This window comes from Engraulis encrasicolus, chromosome 19 (genome assembly GCF_034702125.1).
Source record: "Engraulis encrasicolus isolate BLACKSEA-1 chromosome 19, IST_EnEncr_1.0, whole genome shotgun sequence".
Taxonomy (NCBI): Eukaryota; Metazoa; Chordata; class Actinopteri; order Clupeiformes; family Engraulidae; genus Engraulis; species Engraulis encrasicolus.
In genome coordinates, this window is record NC_085875.1 from 20,125,280 (window position 1) to 20,131,600 (window position 6,321).

The window sequence follows — 6,321 nt, forward strand, 5'->3', positions numbered from 1 at the left end:
CCTGTCAATCACCAGTGAAAACCAATGGTGCAGTGGTAATGTCAGTTTTAGTCCCTCCCAATCCATAGTAATAAGATCACTGAAGGTGAATGCCAAAAAAGAGATATATTATTGATATTATTCTGTAAGCAAATGTTTTACTTTTTTTGTCTGTTACAAATGTATGTATAGCACATTTAGTTTTTTTCATGTTTGATTTTTAACTACAGATGATGATTATTATTATGTCTTTGATTTCATAGAACTGTTTTTTTCGATTGTTTACTTTAGAAGATTAAATTCTATTTAAAATGAGGAGCGATGCTGTTGCCATGAGGAGCATGCAGTGATGTTGCCTGCTTGGTGGAGTTGGGCTCGTCTGCAGACTGTAAAATTACAATGCATTCTGGTTAAGGAATTTCTAACCAGAATGCCTTGTGACTGGGTAGTGCGCATGTGCTCTGCGCCAGGGTGCGTTTCTCGAAAGCATGTGGCATCTCAAACGGAGTCGTTGGCTTCTGACTTGATGTTCAGGGTGGGCATGGAGAGTGGTGACGAGGTCAGACACTGACTGACGACAATAATCAGAGTGAGTGGTGCTTTCTTGAGTGGGTGGAAGGAAGGAATAGGTTCGTTAGAGAGAGGGAAGAAGGAAGCTACATTTTTTTCCTCCTAAAGAAAAAAAACGTCAATTTCCTAGACAGAACTCTGGACAAATGTCTCGCACCCTTCGCCACACAGCACATCACATCTCAGACAACGAGACAAAACACACAAACACTCTTTACACAGATATTCAAACTAACAAATGCAGTCATCACCAGTTCAACCGCAGACCTCAGTTACCACCTCGTGCAGAAATATTGTTGTCTTATGTTGTCTTACGATGTCAATAAAGAAAGAGTTGTAAGAGAGAATTTGTTTCTGCTCCTTTTTTGTCTATACAGATGTGGTGAGTGATGGTTGACATGTACTAAGTGGAGATTCATCGTAGGTGCACGAGTAGAACCAGGCACTTCGGTTTGATTGAGAATCCACGAGTGTTGTGCATGTACACGAGCCTGGCCTTGTATGTCTAAAACGGTCACAGAGAAACCGATATAATCGCCAGGAGTAGAGGTCATTGCGAAGTTGACCGTGAATAGTGGGTCATCTTGTTATCTTGTCATCTGTGCAAGTCCTTTCATGAAAGATCACACAAAATGGTCTGGCCGGATCCAGACACTCTGAAAACTCTGGTATATAGAGGACTTAGCACTACTATCATTTCAGCAAAGAAAAGGTTGGGCGCAGGCAACAGTGTATCTTTTTTTTTACCTGTCTGGAGAGGGGCGTACTGACCTTGTGTACCACGCCGTGTTGGATGGCATCTGTTAAGCTCACCACCCAAACCCTTTCTGCAAATGCTACCCAGTCTGAAAGTAATGCCACAAAAGCCCAGAGGCAATTGCCGTGTGCAGTGGTCACCTAGTTATGAAGGATATTTATGAATGACCACACACAAAATGGCAAAGCCTTTACTCTACCACTCACTGACATTTCCCTGTGTTCTACAATACTGAAGAGTCAGCAATACTGATTTCCTCCGTCTGAAGGAAGTGCACGCAGTGTGCAGTCACATTTTAGACAATAAAGTTTCACTGCTCATGTGTTACAGGGCCACTTAACGTGATTGTTTCCTCACGTTCACTTTCACTGTGAGAAGTCGTTAAAAAAATCTATTTATGGGTTGGCAACTCTCATGTGTGTGTCCTCCACGCCCATACAGTAATACACACATGCACAACACTTTTGCTTTTGTGCTCTATCTCTCTCTCTCTCTCTCTCTCTCTCTCTCTCTCTCTCTCTCTCTCTCTCTCTCAATAAAGTGAAAAGAATGTATCTGCACTATATATCTGCATCATATGGGGAGAATGTCTACATACATGAAAGACCAATTTCCAGTTGCTCTGCTTTCCACAGGAAACATTAAAAAAAACTCATGAACAGGTCATGAAGGCATGAAAACATTGAAAACCACATAAGACAAACGTGAAATCGATACACAGAAAGACACTAATGAATAAGACCCATACATAAAAAAGAGCAGACCTTAAAAGAAGCAGAGAGAGCGAGAGACCTTGTGGTGGAGAGAGAGAGAGAGAGAGAGAGTGGTGAAGGGCTATTATTTAATGGCTTGAAGCACTGGCCGTCTTAAACAAATAACTCTGGCCTGTCTGCGGTCCCAGCGCTGGCCCTCATGGGGTTGCCAGCAATTGTGTTCAGTAATTGAAAATTTATAGAAGTGATTTAGCGAGGGGGCTATGAGCAGAGGGTACCAAGTGCCGCGGTAAGCGGCAGCACCATTAAAGCTCACCTTCTCTCTCTCTCTTTCTGTGTGTGTGTATGTATGTGTCCAAGTCTCTCTCTCTTTTTCTCTCTCTCTCTCGCTCGCTCGCTCGCTCGCTCTCTCTCTCTCTCTCTTTTTCTCTCTCTCTCTCGCTCGCTCGCTCGCTCGCTCTCTCTCTCTCTGGACTTGCAAGCCCTCATTGGATCTTGACTTCAAGCTTACCTGCATGTAGTTGATATTGGCTTCAGGGCATTTGCCACTTTGCTGCAGCCCTACAGAACACTGACGTGATACATAGCCTACTTGGTTTCATATTCATTCATTACACACACACACATACACGCACAGTTTGTTTTTTGTTTAGATGAACAAAGTATTGTTAGCAAAACCCTTCTTGTAGCACAGACATGCAGGTGATGGTTTGGGCACAAAGATCTGCCCAATGATCCACTGAGGTGTAACAGAGGCACATCAATCAATATCAAATACACCAATTGGTCTCCGGAGGTGTGGCCAGCATAGAGTTGATGATGGGATACTATAATTTTAAACTTTATGTTCTGTGCTTTGAATATACCTGTAGGTCATATTAATATGTTAAATCTGTTTTGAATGCACTGATTGCAGGTGTTGTTACATAATATATGCCCATTTCAACACTTTACATTAACAATGGAGGCTTTTATGCCCTCAATTTGATACTGTAGGCTACAGTCTGTGTGGCCCTTGGTTGCATTGCATGACATGATGGGAAGATGTCATTTCCTAATCACTTCATCTGGATGAGGAAATAACACAAAAATACCCTCTGCATCAGCACCGAAACATAATGTGAAAATCATGCACATTTAATGTAACAATGAAGGTTAAGAATAAATAAAAACAAATAATGCAATTCTAAAAGACCTGCAAGACACACACACACACACACACACACACACACACACACACACGCACACACACAGAGAGAGAGAGAGAGTTCCTGTAAACTGTCACCACACACACACACACACACACACACACACACACACACACACACACACACACACACACACACACACACACACACACACACACACACACACACACACACACACACACACACACACACACACACACACACAGTGCCAGGGACAGGAGCCATTTAAAACCCCCAAATCATCCATCCAACAATTTAGCCATCATCAGTGCTGACTCGTTGGTTGACTTGCACCATTAGATTTTGGTTACATGTGCAATGCCACCCTTCCTAGCTTACAATACAATGGCAATAGCATTTAAATGGGCCAAGATAGATTAGCGTTGCTTGCCATTAGCACCAAGCAAATGATGCTGATAGCGGAGAACACTGGTAAGTTTGTTGACATCATTTACCTCAGAGAGGAACAATGTCTGGTGAATACTAATGAGATAGTAGGCCTAGTGGCATAGCGGCGGCAGTGATTTAATGACAGAAGGAGATAGAGGGTAAAACACACCAGGTCTTTCAGGCAGGAGGAAATGTGGTTGGAATTTTGTTTTAGCTAAAATGTATTTTAGCCAATCGGTGTCAGTGTCCATGATGTCATGGAATTTTTTATTTATTTATTTTGAATTCCTTTCAGGGCAATATTCCCTTGGTTTCTTTCTCTCTAGAACACAGGGCATACATGCAAACAACAGGTTTAAAGACATATAATTAGTAGGCCTTACAGTGCCTTTCAACTCTCATTGAGCCAAGGCACACCTTTTAGAAGACAACGATGCCAAGGCACATCATCATTTGTGAACAAAAGTAACACACATAAAATAACAAAAATAACAGCAATAATAAATAACACAACACCCCAATGAAAAATAACAATGTAAGGTCATTCTACGTTTTTTTTATGACTCACCAGATGACCTCTCACAGCACAGTAGTGTTCCCTGGCACACAGTTGGTTAGAAAAAGTACTAAAAGCACAAGTGCTGCTGGTTGCAACTCTGATATCTTCAATCATCCACTCACGCACACATAGTCAGGTCTTAACCCTATCCAGACCGGGGGGGGGGGCTAAAAGTGCCCGCACTAACTGTGATGTTGTATAACTCCTGAATGACTAAAGCTATGACTACGAAACTTTGTGACTTTTCCTAGAATGAAGTTGGCTACAATGTGATACCAAAAGATTAGGTTTATCACTTGTGTTGTTGCCATGGCAACGGTTTTCTGACAGGTACGCCTGACCAAAAATCACTAATCTCAGCCTCATCATCATCACTTTTCATATTTTTTTACATTTTCATGAGCTTCAGACACCCTTGTGAACATTTGAAGTGGTCTGATGCACATTATAACCAAAATTGATGTGCATTACCCAAGTTAAATGGAAAATACATTAAGGTGACATTTTGGGCAATAAAATCAGGTAATGGCGTCATAATGACATCATAATATCCAATAATGACACCAAACTGATGTCATTCATAGATCTTTGGCTGAAGATCATCCCCTCCAAGTTTGGTGGTCATACGCCATTCGGTTCCTAAGTTATGAGGAATCCGTCCCAGGAATGCCAAAAAAGCCCGGTCTGGATAGGGTTAAGAAATTGTTCAAAACAGGGCAACACTGTGTACATTTTAGTTATTGATTTTGTGTTCTGTTTTTGTGTCCTCAATACAATCATAGCACGTTTTGTTATTACTTATCTTATTATTTCCTTTTCAACAACAATTCTTGTCCAAGGACTAAAGATGAAAAATATTACGGTTGTAATTTGGCTCAATTGAAGAGTTCAGATGCAAAACCCCCAAACTCCATTTCTGAAGACCTGCACTTCTATATTTTTAGAGAACCCTTTTGTTGGTTTGGTTTACATTCATGTACTTGATAATACATATACATAGTTGTATTACAAAAATAAAATAGAAAAATATGCAATTTTGATAGCTTTGTATTAAATAAAAATGAATTAAGATTATTTTCTGAAAAGGCACTTAGGGGGTTTTGCATCTGAACTCTTCGTATGTTGTACATGTTATACACAATTGCATGTATATGTAACCTCTTCTTACCTCTCTGCTTCCGTGACCTGTTGTTCACCCCACGCAACCTTAGAGTCTAAAACCAACCTCTCCCTGCATTTTGGTGTTTCGCACACTTCAGTCTAGTTCTCCATTGGCTTGACCCAACAGCGTTGAGGCTTTATCACGTCCTATTTCTGTTAGTCACACAAGCCTTTACCCTAGATAAAACATGTTTTGCACAGAATCATTGTCTAAAAAGAACAGAACCTTAGTTTGGACACATTGGAAACCATTCGTATGTCTGAATGTCTGCTGGACAGTAGGTATGTGACTTGCGGTCTCGCCTGTTGCTAAGGGGATATGTGTTTGCCAGCATTTAGGCCTAATGTGTCCCCTAAAATAAGTACTTTTCCATCTGAACCCTCTTCTGATAATCTTATGTATGTCTGTTTGTTCTTTCACATGTCTATGTTTTTCTTTCTTAAACAGCAAGTTTTTGTCCTTTTTCTCTATGCGCTTTATACATGCAATTTACCTGTTACATCATTCATCACCAAAATCCACCACAACATTCAACTGCCCCATAGCTCTAATGACAGGTATACTCCATCACCTCTCATACTAGCCTAGTGAGCTAAACCCTAGCAAATTCAATTTAATTCAAATTCAACATGCTATTAACGTTTTGAGGATAGGCTATCGTCACACATGAGATTACATCATTAGCAAAATTCCGAAGGGTTCTCACTGTGATGTCACAAATATAGCAATAAGTTCTAGGCCCTGTAGAATGTTCTAGTTCAAATTCTAGCAGGAGTGGGGAAAAGATCCTCATATTACCCCTCAAAGGGTTAAGTGAACAACATGGCCCTGTAAACGAGCAGCCTTAGGTGTTCTTAAATAGGCCCTGCAGGTAACCTGGGCTGCTGTAGTTACCTGGGTAATTATGTTCTAGGTAACCATACACGCCCGGGGGAGTTTTTATGAAGTTTCTCCGCCAAGTGAATAAGGTCAGGGAGTTCCTG